At 38.7% G+C, this 18878-nt stretch overlaps 1 protein-coding gene across 5 annotated transcripts in view; it reads left to right on the top strand.

Annotated features, from left to right (window-relative positions):
* The window catches only part of PTPRA (protein tyrosine phosphatase receptor type A), a 131382-nt gene that overhangs the window by 45706 nt on the left and 66798 nt on the right, over nt 1-18878 (top strand). Inside the window, exon 3 of one of the 5 annotated variants that reach the window (XM_081096824.1) lies at nt 18363-18444. The exons of the other annotated variants lie outside the window; for them this stretch is intronic. The gene's annotated coding sequence lies outside the window, so the exon portion shown is untranslated. The remainder of the gene's footprint in view (nt 1-18362; nt 18445-18878) is intronic. 5 annotated transcript variants of the gene reach the window in all.

Here is an 18878-nt window from a genome sequence, read left to right as displayed (position 1 = left end):
TTGTCTTTTATTAGTGTAGATAATTTACCTGTAGGTTCTTCTGGATTTTCTATGCAGCATTTCCTGCAAATAATCTTATCCTATCTAATTTTTGTACTTCTAATTTCTTTTTCTTATTGCAAAGTCTAGGACAGTGATGGTGAATCTATGACACGCGTGTCAGAGGTGACATGCGAACTCATTTTTTTGTTTGATTTTTCTTTGTTAAATGGCATTTAAATATATAAAATAAATATCAAAAATATAAATCTTTGTTTTACTATGGTTGCAAATATAAAAAAATTTCTATATGTGACATGGCACCAGAGTTAAGTTAGGGTTTTTCAAAATGCTGACGCGCCGAGCTCAAAAGGTTCGCCATCACTGGTCTAGGACCTCGCATACATTATTTAATAGAAGAAGTGATGGTGGGTCACCTTGTCTTATTCCTGATTTTAAAGGGAATGCTTTTAGTGTTTCCCGATTGAAGAGGATAATTGTGTAGGATTATTGTTTTAAACAACTGTTTTATCACCGTAAAGAAGTCTTCTATTCCTAAGTAAGAGAGTTGTTGTTGTTTTTAAATCATGAATCCATGTATTTTTATCCAGTGCTTTTTTCCTACGTAAGTTGAAATGATTATATGATTTTTCTTCTTTAGTTTTTCTTCTATAAGTATAAATTTTATATAACAGATTCAGTTTGTTAATATATTGTTTAGGATTTTTAATTTATAATATTGAGTGGAAGTGGACTATAATTTCCTTTCTTGTAATTTTTTTATTGATTGATTTTAGAGAGAGAAACATTGATTTGTTGTTCTGTTTATTTATGCATTCATTTATTATTTCTTTGTATGTGCCCTGACTGGGGATCAAACCCGCAACCTTGGCATATCTGGATGATGCTCTAACCAACTGACATGGCCAGCCAGCACCTCTTGTAATGTTTTTTGACTAATTTTACTGCCAGGTTTCACTCACCTCTTAGGATGAGTTGGGATTTATCTACCCACCCACCCCACCCCAATCCTCTATCATCTGGGCCCAATGTTTTCTTTTTGGCAAAAATTTAAACTTCAGGTCAACTTCTTTAATAGTTACAAGATTATCTAGGTTTTTTATTTATTTCTGAGCTAGTTTTAAGTTCTGTTTTTCCAGAGATTTGTTCATTTCTTTCAAGTTTTCAAAATTACTTGCTTATAGTTGTTGATAATAATCTTAGTTTTTTTTCATCTGCTGTATGTTATTTCCACTTTTTATTAATATTTATGCTTTCTCATGTGTAACATGTATTGTTTTGACATGTGTACAGCAATGAAACTATTACCACAATCAAGAGAGTGTGAAAATAACTATCAACCCCCAAAATTTTCTTGTGCCCCTGTGTAATCCCTTTCTCTTGCTTGGGCTCACAGCACTGTCCCCAAGCAACCACAGATCTATTTTTTGTTGCTGTAGATTAGTTTGTACTTTCTAGTGGCTTATATAAGTGAAATCATGCATTATTATATTAACCATGTGTCCATGATGATTTGACATCAGGACCTTGCTGACTCTGGAGAGACTGCCGCCTTTAGGGTTAGCCAGTTTCTAGAGACAACTCACCTGCTACTGTGCCTTTTATATGCAAACCAATCAATCCAGACCCCAAACCCCAACCACCTGCTTTATTGGGCTCTCACACTCTGGACACTATTCACCTGGTCAGTTCACTCCATGGCCAGGTACCAGGCAACTAGGGACAGCCTCTAAACCAGCGGTTCTCAACATGTGGGTCACAACCCCTTTGGGAGTTGAACGACCCTTTCACTGGGGTCGCCTAAATACATCCTGCATATCAGATATTTACATTATGATTCATAACAATAGCAAAATTACAGTTACAAAGTAGCAATGAAAATAGTTTTATGGTTGGGAGTCACCACAACATGAGGAACTGTATTAAAGGGTCACGGCATTAGGAAGGGTGAGAACCACTGCTCTAAACCATAGAGCTGGCTGATACTTTTCAAAATAGCTGATCCTAAACCTGTTTACCCAGCCTCCACCATTCCTTCCTGTAGAAACCCCAATAAAGGTTTTTACTTTTCCCCTCACTCCCTCTTGCCTCCTAACCAACCCTGGTACTTCCCCGTGTGGCACCTGTGTGGCATTGTGTGTCACCTCCTTTTAGGAACTATGATATGAGTAACAAACTAATAAACTGTCTTTTCAGTGGCTGGTTTTTTGGTCTCACCATACCTGAATAATAATAAAATCTACACTTTAAAGCAAGTATGTACTCTCTTTTGTTTTGCTTCTTTTACTCAACATAGTTATTTTGAGATTCTGCCATGTGGTGTGTATCAATACTTCATTCATTCTTACTGCTGAGTAGTGTTCCTTTATATCGATACTAGTGGCCCAGTGCACGAAATTCATGCACGGGGGCGGGGGGGGGGTGTCTCTCAGCCCGGCCTGCACCCTCTCCAATCTGGGATCTCTCGGGGGATGTCTGACTGCTGGACATCCTTCTCGCAATCTGGGACTGCTGGCTCCTAACCACTCACCTGCCTGCCTGCCTGCCTGCTTGATTGCCCCTAACCACTCTACCTGCTGGCCTTCTTGCCCCCAACTGCCCCCCACTGCCCTCCCTGCCAGCCTGATCATCCCCAACTGCCCCCCACTGCCAGCCTGCTCGCCCCCAACTGCTAAAATATTCGTTGCTGGTATTAGTGAGAGAAATGGTGCGCCTGCATGTAAGGCGTGTAAGGGAAATGAATGCAACGCGATTATAGTAATTAGTCATTAGCAGATGTTGTAGTTCATTATTAATAATTATGTATAACAGTATATTGTAAAAATTAAGTTACAAAATTTTTATTAAAATGTTTCTTACATACTGTTAAATTGGCTGGGCCGCAAAAATACTCATTGTGGGCTGCATGCAGCCCGCGGGTCATGAGTTTGACATGCTTGATATTACAAGCTTTTGTATGAACATACTAGTACATATCCTGGTTTCTTGGATGAATTAGGTAAGAGTGTAATGACTGAGTCATATAGTAGATTTATGTCTAACTTTTTAAGAAATTGCCAAATGTTTTCTCAAAGTGGTTATATACCATTTGCATTCCCACCAGCATTGCACAAGGGTTCCAGTTTCTCTCCATTCTTGCCAACACTTAATATTTTCTATTTTTGTTTTTTCCCCCCAAACTTAAAAAAAAAAAAAAATGGGCCTCCTACTGGGGATTGAGGCCACAACCAAGTATTTGCCTTTACTGGGAATCAAACCCTGACCTCCTGGTTCATGGGTCCATGCTCAAGCATTGAGCCACACCTGCCAGGCTATTTTTGTTTTGTTTGTTTGTAATAGCCAGTCTAATAGGTGTGAAATAATATCTCAGTGTGATTTTCTTTTTTTAATCCTCACCCAAGGAACTGCTTAGAGAGAGGAAGGGAGAGAGAGAGAGAGAAAGAAACATTGATGTGAGAACATCAATCTGTGTCCGCCTACATGCTCCTGACAGGATCAAACCTGCAACCCAGGGATGTGAACTGACTGGGAATCGAACCTGCAACCCTCTGGTGCATGGAATGATGCTCAACTTACTGAGCAACTCCAGCTGTGCCTCAGTGTGAATTTGATTTGCATTTCTCTGATGATTAGTGATGTTGAGCATCTTTTCATGTTCTTATTAGTCACTTGTATAAATTCAAGTCCTTTTGCCCATTTTTAATGAGGTTGACTCTTTTGGTTGTTGAGGTGTAGGAGTTTACTTTTAGGGTGTTCCAAAAAAATGTATGCACACATACTTTGAATAATTATAAAGGCAGTGTTTATTAAAATACATTTCACTTTCAAAATTGAGCTATCAGCTGTTACAGTGTGTATACATTTTTGGGGGACACCCTACATACAGTATTCTGGTTTTCAATTCCTTATCAAATAGCTGTTTTCTCCCATCTGTGGATTTCCTTTTCATTCTGTTGATAGTGTCTTTTGATACACAGAAGTTTTTAATTTTGATTAAGTCCAACTTACCTATTTTTTTGTTGTTGACTGTGTTTTTGGTGTTATATTTTTTAAAATCATTGCTAAATCTAATGCTGTGATGCTTTTCTCCTATATTTTCTTCTAAGGGTTTTATAGTGTTAGTTCTTATGTTTAGGTCTTTGATCCATTTAAGTTAATTTTTATATATATGGCATAAGGTAGGAATCCAACTTCATTCTTTTGCATGTGGATATCCAGTTTCCTAGCACCATTTCTTGAAAAGGCTGGCCTTCCTCCATTGAATTGCTTTTGCACCTTTGTCAAAAATTATTTGGGCATATTTGTGTGGATTTGTTTCTGATTCTCTATTTTATTCCATAGATCTGTTATGTTTATCCCTTTGCTAATACCATATTGTCTTAATTACGGTAGCTGTATTCTAAGCTTTAAGATTGGGTAAATGGGTTTCTCCCATTTTATTCCTTTTCAAAATCATTCCTGGTTTGTTTTTTTATGCATATAAACTATATTTTCCTTTGGGTTCATATATTTTTAGTTTATTTTTAGTTTATTTCAAAGTGAGCTTTAAGTAGAACCACATACTTTTTTATATTGTTTCTTGTTTTAGTTAATCAGCAATATAAATTTGTACCAGACTGTTTTCTGTGTTTATTTGAAGTAATCTGCTTGACCTTTTTGCCTCCAGGCTCCTCTGTCTAGGGCAGCCGTGGGCAAACTACGGCCCGTTTGAAATGAATAAAACTAAAAAAAAAAATGACCGTACCCTTTTATGTAATGATGTTTACTTTGAATTTATATTAGTTCACACAAACACTCCATCCATGCTTTTGTTCCGGCCCTCCGGTCCAGTTTAAGAACCCATTGTGGCCCTCGAGTCAAAAAGTTTGCCCACCCCTGGTCTAGGGCCTAAACAAATCTAATTCTAACCCTTAGGACTCCGTGGTTCTCAACCTTCCTAATGCCGCAACCCTTTAATACAGTTCCTCATGTTGTGGTGACCCCCAACCATAAAATTATTTTCGTTGCTACTTCATAACTGTAATTTTGCTACTGTTATGAATTGTAATGCAAATATCTGATATACTATATGTGTTTTCCAATGGTCGCGACCCACAGATTGAGAACCACTGCCTTAGGTGAAAGTTAAAGGGAGTAGAATTTAACAATCCTCTTTTACAGGCTTACTATTCCTGTTTCATTCTCTGCATAATTTCATCTGTGGGAGAAAGCTGCTCTTTAGGGCCTCAGACTCCTACTGATTTTGGGGGGTCCTCCTTCCTTTATTTTGGACCTCTCTCACCACATTGCTTTTTTCAAGAAAAGATCTGTAGTGAAAGTTTATTTCTGGTGTTCTAGAACTTCTTCAGAAGCCTCCAGCAGTTTTTCAAGCTCTTTTCTCTAACTGGCAAGTATTCAGTGTGCTGTTCTTATTCCACCCTCCCTTGGTGGCATGTATCAGTTTTGTACTCACCAGTGCCCACCTACTCTTGCCTCCTGTGTTTGTCAGATGTCTCCTCCCTGGCTTGTTCATTGTTGCTTTTGTCACCCTTACAGCTGTTCTCTTTCTTTCTTTGGCTTACTGCCTAACTTCTGTGGCAGCTGCTCTATCGTTGCCTGTCTGCCATTCTGCCCCTTCTCCCCCCTCCACCCACCTTGCTCTATGTAGATACAGCATGTACATTTTCCTTGTTCAGCTTATAGCCTTCCCCATGATATGTTCCAAAGCAGTCATCCTCTTGCTTATAGCATTGTGTTTCACCTAAGTCAGTCACATGAGCCTTTCTTACCTCTGACATCTCATTTAAATCTTTAGTTCTGCCCCTGTAAATTCTCTTATCAGTATCCTCTGAATATTTCTGCCATGCTCTGAGGTTCTCCTGGTTTGGTGGCTAGGCTTCAGTTAACGGCTCTTCTAACCTCAAACACCACTGGTTGATCCTCCACCCTGCTGTCTGTCACTCATTCTTTCTAAAATCCAAATTGTTCCCATCAACCTCCCTGTGCTAAAGCCTTTGGTGGTTTCTCAGTGTGTTCAGTGGAAAGTTAAAACTTTTTATGTGGCCGAAACCGGTTTGGCTCAGTGGATAGAGCGTCGGCTTGCGGACTGAAAGGTCCCAGGTTCGATTCCGGTCAAGGGCATGTACCTGGGTTTCGGGCACATCCCCAGTAGGAGATGTGCAGGAGGCAGCTGATCGATGTTTCTCTCTCATCGATGTTTCTAACTCTCTATCTCTCTCCCTTCCTCTCTGTAAAAAATCAATAAAATATATTTAAAAAAATTTATTTCATATATATACATTTAAAAAAAAAAACTTTTTATGTGGCCAACAGCCCCTTTGTGATCTGATCTCTGCTTCCTCTATCATCACCACTTGCATTTCTTCCACATATCCTCACAAACTCCAATCTTACATGTTTGTAATTTTCACAGTCATTTAACAGGTATTTATTAAGGTCCTGCTTGATGCCCTTACCCAGCTCTTTGCCATGCCTGGAACCAGATAAGCTTTTTCATGCTTCCAAGTCCTCTCTGCTTGCAAGACTGTTTCTGACCCTTCTCTTGGCTAACTAACTACCCTTTATCCTTCCAAATTGAGCTCAAACATTACCTCCCCTGAAAATTCCTCCCCTGGTCTGAAGTTTTACCACTTCATCTTAGTGTTAGTGTTCATTCAAGGTTTGAATACATAGTTTATTTGTGCCTCACTACTGGTTTGTGAGCTACTTGATGACAATGTCCATATCTAAACCTTCTGTATGTTCTTAGTATCTGGTGGAGTATGAAGGAAGATGTGAGCTTTGGAGTTTTAAAAGCTCAGTTTTTGGCCCTGGCCCAGTGGCTTGGTTGGAGCATCATCCCATATACTGGAAGGTTGCAGTTCGATTCCTGGTCAGGGCACATACCTAGGTTGTGGGTTCGATCCTGGTTGGTGTGTGTATGGGAGGCAACTGATCGATCAATGTTTCTCTCTCACTCTCCCTTTCTAAAAAATAAAAAATTTAAAAAATCAGTAAAAGTTCTGAGTTTGAAATCCTAATAGCTATTTATTTAGATATATGGCCTTGAGCAAATTCCTTAACCTCTGTGATCTTTAGATTCGTCATCTGTAAAATGGGAAAACAATACCTCACTCATAAGGTGGTTCTGAGGATTAAATGGGTTAAAATTATGGAATACCTAGTACAAGGGCCTGCTGTAGGCAACCAAGGATTGTAGTTGTAAAAATGGTTTTTATTTTTAATGTAAATAACATAATGTTGATTGAGTGAACAATTAGCTGAAGAAGCTGAATCCTTCTTCTAGGTGACTTTTTTTCAAATCAGAGAACATGAACAGCTCTAGGAAAAGGCCTAGGGCAGAGCTTAATATTCCTGGCTGCCACTTACTTCTTTGGTTCTCCCACACCTGGGAGATATCCTCAATAAGGCTGAGAGTTGAGTACATACCTTTCCCAAAGGGATATTCATCTCTGCAAAAGAGTGAGTGTACTTAAAATCAGTAATAGTACTTGAGCAGACACATATGTATATTGAATATCTGAAAATCAGTGGTTGATTAATGAGTGCATTAAAAAAATCACTGCCCCTTTGTTTAGAAACTCATAAAATGGAAATAACCATCAATTAGTTTTATTTCGCATTAGGAAGATTTTTCTGTTTCTTCATTAGTCTTTAATCTTTTGAAGGATAATAAGATATGTGAAGAAAGGTAGTCCTAGATTTATTCCACTTCCACAATTTACCAGCTACATGACCATCTTTTAATTTCTTTGTCTGCAAAATGGGAGTCATAGTATCTAGCTGGTAGAGTTGCTATTAGATTTAACTGAAATAACATATACCTGATATTTGATCAGATTTTATCAGTATTAATGTATGGAATATTGAATGCTTAACTTTCAATAGATAGACCCTTGATGGATGCTATCCCAGCCAAAGCATAAACTTTGGGGAATGTGCAGATGGGCTGAGGTCTCCTTTGCTAGTGGGGGCTTCATAATATTGATTTCTCGTAACATTTTTTTTTTTTAGTGAATGTATGCAGCATTGTACTTTCTATCAAGAGGGCTGAGAAAAATGCATTCAGGAGCAGCCTCATCATTCCTATTCCTAGGTCATCACAAGTCTTATTTCTTACTAGTGGCCTGGTGCACGAAATTTGTGCATGGGAGGGTGGGTGTCCTTCAGCCTGGCCTGCACCCTCTCCAATCTGGGACCCCTCGGGGGATGTCCGACTGCCAGTTTAGGCCCTGTGGGATTGGGCCTAAACCGGCAGTCAGACATACCTCTACAATCCGGGACTGCTGGCTCCTAACCTCTCACCTGCCTGCCAGCCTGATTGCCCCCTAACCACTCCCCTGCCAGGCCAATCGCCCACAACTGCCCTCCCCTGCCGGGACCCACCTCCTCCGCGCAAGGCGGCAAAGATGCCAGGACCGGCCTCCTTGTGCTGCACAGAGCCACGGGACCTCTAGACCTCATTGTGCGGAGCAGCCGCCAGGCCCCGCCTCCACTGTGCACATGGTCATCTTGTGGCAGCCATCTGTGTATGTTTGGGCCATCTTGTGACGATGTCGCGCACGAGGGCCACCTAGGCTTTTATTAATATAGATAACTAGCTGTTTGGGGTTGGTTGGTATATCAGAAAATGAAACAGGTTTATTTATTTCTTATTTATATATATAAAAGGCTAAGTGACTGATCGACCAACCGGCCGGTACAGATGATGCACACTGGCAATTTAAAAATAAACGTTGACTCGCACATGCGTGATACATATAGCTCTCACTGACGCCAATCACACGCGTTTTGACACTAGCCTCCCATTTAAATTAATTCAAAGACAGTTTCCCGTGATGCCAGCATTTGTGATGACTATTAATAAATCACAAGGACAAACTCTAGGCAGAGTAGGAATATTCCTACCTGAACCCATTTTCGGACATGCTCAGTTATATGTTGCTTTCTCTCGAGTTCGAAGAGCATGTGACATTAAAGTTGTAAATACTTCATCACAAGGGAAATTAGTCAAGCACTCTGAAAGTGTTTTACTCTTAATGTGGTATACAGGGAGATATTAGAATAAGTTTAATCAATTTATCAGTCATTGTTTTTATTAGCATGTTTTTGTTGTTTTATGTCATGTCTTTGTTATTATTTATTAATCAATTTATTATTTTCATATACATTTTACTAATTTTCAGCTCTGGCACTTCTATTATAGAGAAAGGGCAAATAGCGATATTAAAATATTTCTTCTAATTAATTTCCTTTCAGTGTGCACGAATCAGTGCACCAGGCCACTAGTATATACAAAATTTGAAAGTAAGTAGGGCCAGTATAGCAGTTTCACAGTATCATCGGAGAACTCAATCCCTTTCTAACTCTCAATTCTGCTATGCTCAAAATCACTTCAGGGTCCATAGTGACTACTGGTTATCACATCTAAATTCCAGATTCAGGAGGAAGGACTTGGGGGGGGGGGGCGGGGGAGAAGGCTCACACCCTTCCGTTTGCACCACCTTCCTAGAGATCTCGTAATATACTTTATCTTATATCTCCTTATCTAGAACTCAGTCACTTGTCCACACCTAACTGAGGAATAAGGATTTCCTTAGCACCCAATTTTCCTCTCCTTGCTTTAGACCAGGATGGCAGGATGGCATGTCTCTCAGGGCCTCAGGGTCCACTGACAGGGAGTGTGTGTTTGGGTAAGGAGTGTTTCTCTTTGGCTAGAAGCCAAAGAGTATATCTGTGGATGATTCCTTCATCTTGGGTGCAGGATATATATTTCACACAGTTTATCCATGATATGTGTGTAAGCATGTATAATTGATTGCTTATGAATTTAATATTCAAGGTTTCTGTCGTTCAAGCCTCTCCTCCCCCCACAAAGGTGCACAGTATGGTAAGTTGTAACACCAATGGCATCATAGGATTGGGGAGGATTAAGTGAGAGGGGGCATACAGAGAACTTAGTACAGCTGGGTTTTGAGATAGGAGGGCAAGGGTGAATGATTTAATAGCCAGCAGACACTGTCCACCATCCATGCCCCCACTGTAGAATTCAGAGCCTCCACATGTATCTCTGGAGAATGTCTCAGATCAACTATGCTGAATTTGAATTTTAAGAAAATTTGGGAAATGTTCTTAGAGACTCAAATATTGGGAAAACAACAGCCATAGTTCTTTTTAAAATAAGTTTTTATTGATTTCAGGGAGAGGAAGGGCAAGGGAGAGAGGGATAGAAAAATCAATGATGAGAGAGAAGCATCGATTGACTGCCTCCTACGTGTCCCCTACTGGGGATTGAGCTCAGAACCCAGGCATGTGCCCTGATGGGAAATTGAACTGGTGACCTCCTGGTTCATGGTTCAATGCACAACCACTGAGCCACACAAGCTGGGTGACAGCCATAACATTTTAGAACTCCTTTGTCACTTATCCTAGGGCTTTTTACAAAGTATTGCTCATGGAATCTTAGTTTTCCTTTTCCTTTTTTAAAAAATATATTTTATTGATTTTCTACAGAGAGGAAGGGAGAGGGATAGAGAGTTAGAAACATCAATGAGAGAGAAACATCGATCAGCTGCCTCCTGCACACCTCCTACTGGGGATGTGCCTAAAACCAAGGTACATGCCCTTGACCGGAATCGAACCTGGAACCTTTCAGTCCGCAGGCTGACACTCTATCCACTGAGCCAAATCTGTCAGGGCCCTTTTCCTTTTTTTTTAATGTTAAAATTTCTGAACTGAGCACCCTAATTAATGTATGTGCAGTAGAGACAATTTTTTAAAGAAAGAAATGTCTTTGTAGTGAAATAATAACTGTATATTGGCCCTTTTTCTGGGTGTGGTGTAGGATAGGAGAGAGAACACAATGTGTGTGTGCCATTGTGTCCAATAAATTAGGGGAACTGCCCAGATTTCATGACTCATCTCCCAAAGCTTCCCTGCTCAGCTCTCCTATATTCACAGTTAACCAAAGGCTTATGATTCACTTTTTGAAACTATTTAGTGATCACTTTTGGGAAATGGGACTGGCAAGAGGTGAATGAGACTTATAGTTTGCTTTCTATTCCTCTCTTCTGTTTGTATATCTTGTAATGAGCATGCTTTACCTTTTTTTTAAGTTGTTTATAATTGCAGTGAAGAAGAGGACCAGTGACTTTCCTATATTATAAAAGTAATGTTTTAATAAATAACATTAAAATATTTGCTTTCATATTGATGCATGTTGAAACAATATTTTAGATATATTGTGTTAAATAAACTATCATTAAAAAAAAGATTTACTTTCTGCTGGAAGGTGAATGTGGTCTGGGGATTGGTGACTATAGTTGATAACACGGTTTTATATTATTCAAATTTGCTAAAAGAGTAGAACTTGAATGTTCTCCCCAGAAATGAATAGGACAAAAAAACAACACAGTTACACTTTGAGGAACATAAAAACTTGAGTAAATGCATAAAAATTTCTTTTTATTTTTTTTTAAATATATTTTATTGAGTTTTTACAGAGAGGAAAGGAGAGAGATAGATAGTTAGAAACATCGATGAGAGAGAAACATCGACCAGCTGCCTCCTGCACACTCCCCACTGGGGATGTGCCCGCAACCAAGGTACATGCCCTTGACCGGAATCGAACCTGGGACCTTTCAGTCCGCAGGCCGATGCTCTATCCACTGAGCCAAACCGGTTTCAGCAAAAAATTTCTTTTTAAAAAAATTTTTTTTATTGATTTCAGAGAAGAAGGGAGAGAGAGAGATAGAAACATCAGTGATGAGAGGGAATCATTGATCAGCTGCCTCTTGCACACCCCACACTCCGGATCAAGCCCACAATCTGGGCATGTGCCCTGACCTGGAATCAAACTGTGACCTCCTGGTTCATAGGTTGATTCTCAACCACTGACCCATCTAGGCTTGGCGAGAAAAAATTCTTTACAAAATTCTAAGTAAGAGAAAAATTGAGAGAATTTTATATCCACCACCTAGATTCTACAATTAACATTTTATTATACTTGTTTTGTCACATATCTATCCATCTGTCTATCCCACTATCCATCAATTCATATTGTTTAAAATATATTTCAAAGTAAATTACATATATCAGTACCCATCTTCCCAATACTTAAACATGTATATCATTTACAGTATTTGTTAATGGGTAGAGTCTTTTTTTAGAGGTAAAATTTATGTACAGTGAATGCCCAAATCTTTTTATTTTTAAATCCTCACCCTTGGATGTGTTTACCATTGATTTTTAGATAGTAGGGGGGGGAGGGCGGAGAGAAAGAGAAGGGGAGGGGAGATACACACCGATTGGTTCCAACTGGGGGCAGAGAACAAACCCCCAACCCAGATACCAGCCCTTGACCCAGAATCAAGACCCTCTGGTGTACAGGCTGATGCTCTAAACACAGAGCCATGCCGGCCAGGCTGTAAAATGCACAAATCTTAAGTTACCATTCAGTGAATTCTAAGAAATATACCCAGGCAATCCAAAACCCTGTTAAGATATGGAATACTACTATTGTCCAGAAAGTACCCTTATATTCCTTTCCAGTAAATCCTGTGTCTTTCCCATGCAACAATTATTATTTTTTCCACCATAGTTTTACTTTTTCTAGAACTTCATATGTATGGAATCATGCATTATAATATGCTCTTACATAAGGCTTTTTTCACTCAGTGTGATTTTTTTTTTTTTTAGATTCATGTAAGTGGTGTGTATCAGTAATTCTTTTCTTTTTATTGCTGAGCAATATTCCATTGTTTATATATTACCACTGCTTATATATTACCTTATTGTTGGTTACCTGGGTTGTTTTCAGTTTTTGTTATTATGACATTCTTATACTAGTCTTTGCGGACATAGTTTCTCTTAGGTGAAAATATAAGAATAGAATTACTAGACCGTAAAGTAGGTGTATATTTAGATTTATAAGATGCTGTCAGACAAACTTTTTAAAAATATCACAAATAGAGCTCATCCTAAAAACTCATCCTGTGACAAGGTGGAACCATTTCCACTATTAGACTTATGCACAGGGTGTCTGGTATTGTGCAGACTACAATTGGATGGCTGGGCTGGTTTCCTTTTGACATTTGGTAGTGCATATTTTCCTTGGATTTAAACCATTTGTTCATTCATGTTGAAACTAGACCTTAGTCATAGAACCAGTTTTTAAAATCTTCAGTTCAGAGAGAGGTGTGGAGAAGTGATGAATTTGAGACAATATGGGGTATCAGTGAGTCAGAGGTGACAGAGAGAGGTTGAGAGATTTAACAACAAAAAAGCTGTGTGGGAGATGTGGGAAAGAGGATGTGTGGGGAGAGAAAGAAATACCAGTGCTCCCCCCCCCCCCCCCAGTGAATTTTAATTTAATATATTTGTAAAAGTTATTTTTAAGTTCAAAATCAAAGGTTGTCTTGTATACTAAAATGGATTTCCAAAAACCCTCCTCATTCTGTTTAACAATTACATAGTATTCCATTTTGTGAGTATGCCATGATTTATTTAATCATGTTCACTTTTCCTATTGATAAACATTTAGGTTATTTCGAGTATTTTTTTTTAATTGCAGATAATACTGCTTTGAATAACCTTGTACATAGGTCACTTTTAAAATATGGGTATATCTGGAAAGTTCTTGGACAGAATTGTGTCAAAGGGTTTGTGCTTTCATAATTCTGATAAATATTTACAGATTGTATGAGAGTATCTGTTTATGAAAATTTTTGCCAGTGCAGTGTTGTTCAAGTTTTTATACTTGCTTCTGATAGTTAAAAATGATATTGCGGTATAGCTTTAAATTTGGCTTTCTTTGATCATGAGTGAGGTTGAGTATTTTTCATATATTTAAGAGAGATTTTTCATTTTCTGTGAATTGTCTTTCTCATGTCTTTTGCCCATTTTGGGGGTTTTTGGTCCCCTTTTTATTAATCTAATCTGTAGGAGCCCTTTATATATTAGGGAAATTAGTCCTTTGTGAATGAGTTGGAATATTGTAAACGAGCTCAGTCTTTAAAATATGGAGGTAGTTTTAGTGGAATGGTGATAAAAGAGGTCAGATTGCCGTGTACACAACTCTTTCTAGAAATTTGGCTGTAAAGTGTAGTAGGGAGAATGCTAGCTGGGGGATTGATGCAAATTCAAAGGAGTTATTATTATTTGATAAATTCTTGTGTTTAAATGCTGTTATGAAAGGGAGGAATTAAATCTAGGAGATGGTAGTAGAGGGTAAGGTTCCCAATGAACTGAGGTTCTTGGAAAGACTGCAGAGGAGGAAATTTGTAAATATGGTGATGAGAATTAAGGATGTCCCATGGCTTCTATTTTCTTTGAAGCGAAGGCAAGGCCAATAGCCAAGGGTATAGGAGGAGATGGTTGGAGAGGAGAAGAGCTTCTTTGAAATCACTGCTATGGAGAATTGGTGAGAAAGCTGAATAGGGAAATACAGAAAGATTGCAGATTTTCAGAGTTCCACTGAGGCAGAAATAGTGATATAAACTTTATGGATTGTTTGGTTTTCTTAAGCAGCATTTTGCAGTACAAGTGTAAGATTAGTTCAGGATTGGGTTTGGGTGAGGGGGTTCCCTCATCTATATGTAATGGAACAATGTAGCAACAGAACTTAGGATATTAGCAGGGAAGTGATTGAACTGACACCAATTCTTGATTATGTAGAGAGGAAAATAAAGACAGGACAGAGATATTGGAAATAAAATTAGAGAGGAACTGAAGGAACCAAAAGCCTGATGAGGTCAGAGAACAGTTTGTAGTAGAAGTAATAGCGAGAGAACTGCAGGGATAAAGGAGTGTGGTGGAGAGTGGGATGAGAGCTTTTCTTGGTGATGATAGAGCCTAGAATGAGCCATTGTCATAGGGCCCAAGTAGAGTAGAGGTATAGGTTGGAATTGAGGAAATCAAGGAACTCAGAGGCTGGCCCAAATGTGAGTTGTAGTGACTGATGTCTGTGAGGATGTTGAACAGCTTTCTAGGAGATTATCAGGACTTAGGGGTGGAAAGAAAACTGTGAACCACATTTCAATAACAGAGGAGTGCCAGCAATCATTAGGCAAAAAAGTCCTCAGGAGCAGGGACTGTTAGAGCAGGCTCCAGGAAAAATGGTTTGCAATAGCATCCATAAAGAATGAGGAAACTTCAACCCTAAATCCCAACATGCAGCTCTAGGATGCTTGGATAGAAGACGTGGTGATTAGAGGAGGGGAAGTAAGCGTAGGTGTGGTTGCAGTTTAGTCTGGAGATCAGGAAGTCACGGGAATTAGCATGAGGGTCTTTATATCCTCTGAGAAGAATTAGGCCTTCACTGTGGTTTTCCTAATTATGGTTTAGTGACATGGGTCTTCTTTTATATATATATGTAGTCCAAGCTGGCTGGACTCTCTAAATCAATATATATAATTTTATTGATTTTTTACAGAGAGGAAGGGAGAAGGGATAGAGAGCTAGAAACATCGATGAGAGAGAAACATTGATCAGCTCCCTCTTGTACACTCCCCACTGGGGATGTGCCCGCAACCAAGGCACATGCCCCCGACTGGAATCGAACCCTTGAGTCCGCAGGCTGACGCTCTATCCACTGAGCCAAACCGGTTAGGGCGACACGGGTCTTCTTAAACTGACATCTCTCTCAGCCCCAACTTTATGCATACAAATCCTCTCCAACCTGCCATCTATGCGTTTGTTCTTTTCCCTTCCTTGTGCAGTTTTCCTTCTTTTAGTTTTGTTCCTTATATTCAGACTTTTAGTTTTGTTCCTTATATTCAGACTGTAGTGAAATTTATTTTTTAACTTAATTGTATTGATTTTTATTTATAAAAATAACATGCTTTTTATTTTTAAAATTTAGAAAATAAAAAAGTACAATATAAACAAAATAAAAATCATAAAGTACTATGCCAAAATTTTTATAGATTTTTCCTTCTAATCTTTTATGCATATACATTTATAAATTTAGTTGAGATCATATGGTATATTCAGTCTTGATCTGGCTTTTTAAATTTTTTTGGTTAATCTTCACCCAAAGATATTTTTTCCATTGATTTCTAGAGAAAGTAGAAGGGAGGGAGGGAGAAAGAGAGAAAAACACCAATGTGAGAGAGACACATTGATTGATTGCCTCCTGCATATGCCCTGACTGGGGCCAGGGATTGAATCTGCAACCCAGGTATGTGGGTTGACCAGAACCTGAGACCCTTCGGTTCACGGGCTGACGCTCCAACCACTGAACCACACTAACCAGGGCTTGGGCCCCCCCCCCCCCCACCTTTTTTTTTTTTTTTTTTTTTTTTTAATGAAGGGCTTGCCTTGGCCGGTTGGTCCAGTTGGTTGGAACATCATCCCGTACACCAGAAGGTTGCTGGTTTGATTCCTGTTCAGGGCACATGCCTAGGTTGGGTGTTTGAATTCTGGTCGGGGTGGTACCAGAGGAAACCAGTCAATGTTTTTTTGTTTTCTCTCTCTCTTGAAAAAATTAATAAAAACATATCCTTGGATGAGGATTTAAGAAAAATAAATGGTTTGTTCCACTTTCTTATACTCTTTGAATGCAGCATTTTGAATCATAATAATGTATCATCTTGAATAACAACATAATACTTATTTCATCTTTTTCCTGTTTTCCCTAGTGGGTATTTGGATTGTTCTTTTCCACTTAATGACTATCTCTATATCATTTTAAAATATATTTATTTACTTATTGATTGCAGAGAGGAAGAGAGAAGGAGAGAGAGATAGAAACATCAGTGATGAGAGAGAATCATTGACTGGCTGCCTCCGGCACACCCAACACTGGGAATCGAGCCTGCAACCCAGGCATATGCCCTGACTGGGAATTGAACTGCAACCACTTGGCTCATAGGTCAACGCTCAACCACTGAGCCAAGCTGGCTGGACTCTCTAAATCATTTTAGTTTGAGTTATAGTTTATTTATATTCACTTCAGAATAGAACCTTGAAAATGGGTTAGAAAACAATATGAACATCTTTAAGATTCTTGTGTAATCTTACTGGAAAGAAATTTGTTAGGTTAGGCTAGTTGGCATTCCCACCAGTATTTGTGTTCTTTTCTGTGACTCTTGCGAGTGTGAGGGAGGAAGAAACTGTCCTCTAACCCAGGTTCTTTCTGCTGGTCTAATAACTAAATTCACCTGATAAAGATTAATAAGAGAAAATGACCTAATTTAATTACATGTGTATGCATGGGAAATTCACTTACTAGTACATGAGAGAGTCAGAGACCTCACGTGAGAGGTTCAAAGACAGAAAGAGAAATTTAAATAAATGATATCCTGAGCTAAGGATGAGGTAAGGTGCCTTGAGGTTTCAGAGGGGAGGAAGGTTATTGCAAAATGATAAGGAGAGTAGATGTTCAGTAATTAGTAGTTTGCCCTGCCATATAGATGGGTCAAAACATTTTTTTTCTGGTGGTAACTCTTATTATGGGCAAGGCCCCTAATTTAAAGTCTGGTGTGCTTGCAGGGTCTTGATTGCCTTCAGCTCAAAATAATTCACATGCCAAAGTGGCACATTTTGGGAAGGCTTCTTGTGGACCCTTATACCAGCATTAAATATTTCAAATGATTGATCTTTTCTGATTTGGAAAATAAAAATGTTATCTCATATTCCTTTGATTAGTGGGGATGGTCAGCACTTTTCATGTATTTTCTTAGTTGTTTGTTTTTCTCTTCTGTAAATTACCTGGTTAGGTTCTCCAGGTTTTTCAAAGTTGGGGTTTTAATGTTTTTCGTATTGGTATATGAGTTCTTGTTTTAATCTTTCTCTTATTTATGAAAATTTCCCCAGTTTATTTCTTTAAAAAAAAAAGACTTTTTAGATTAGTTTTAGGTTCACAGCAAAATGGAGTAGAAATTATAGAGCTCCCAAATACTCCCTTCCCTAAATATGCACAACCTCCCCCACTATTGACATCTGCCACAGTGATCCTTGTTGAACCTACATTTTGACACATCATTATCACCCAAAGTCCATAGTTTACATTAAGGTTCACTTTTGGCTTTGTACATACATTCTATGGGTTGTGGCAACTGTATAATGATATCTATCCCCAATTATATCATCATATAGAATAGTTTGACTGCCCTTAAAGTCCTGTGTTCCATGTATTCATTCTCTTTTTCTTTCCTAACTCTACAACCACTAATCTTTTTAGTATCTCCATAGTTTTGCCTTCTCAAGAGTATTATACAGTATGTAGCTTTTTCAGATTGGTTTCTTTCACTTGGTAATACATGCATTTAAGGATTCTCCTTATGGTAAGAATATGCTTAGTTTTTATAAGAAACCACCAAACTGTCTTCCAAAGTGTGTGTATCACTTTGCATTTTCACTAGCAATGAATGAGAGTTCCTGTTGCTCCACATCCTCACCAGGATTTGGTGTTGTCGGTGTTTTGGATCTTGGCCATTCTGATAGGTGTGTGGTGAGTGGTATCTCATGTTTTAATTTGTAATTTCCTAATGACATATGTTGCTGAACATCTTTTCATATGCTTACTTGCCATCTGTAAATCTTCCTTGATGAGATGTCTGTTCAAGCCTTTTGACTATTTTTTAAAATATATGTTTTTATTGATTTTACAGAGAGAGAGAGGAAGGGAAAAGGAGAGAGAGAAAAACAAACATTCCTGAGAGAGAGAAAAACATTGATTGGCTGCCCCTGCATGCCCTCCCCTGGGGACTGAGCCTGCAACCCAGGCATGTGCCTTGATTGGGAATCAAACCAGCAACCTTTGGGTGTATGGGATGACACTCAATCAACTGAGGCACACCGACCAGGGCTTGACCATTTTTAAAATTGCGTTAATAGTTTTCTTATTGAGTTTTAAGAGTTCTTTGTAAATTTTGGGT

Source organism: Myotis nattereri (assembly GCF_964212035.1).
Source record: "Myotis nattereri genome assembly, chromosome: 8".
Taxonomy (NCBI): domain Eukaryota; kingdom Metazoa; phylum Chordata; class Mammalia; order Chiroptera; family Vespertilionidae; genus Myotis; species Myotis nattereri.
This window is presented reverse-complemented; position numbering and strand designations above follow the sequence as displayed.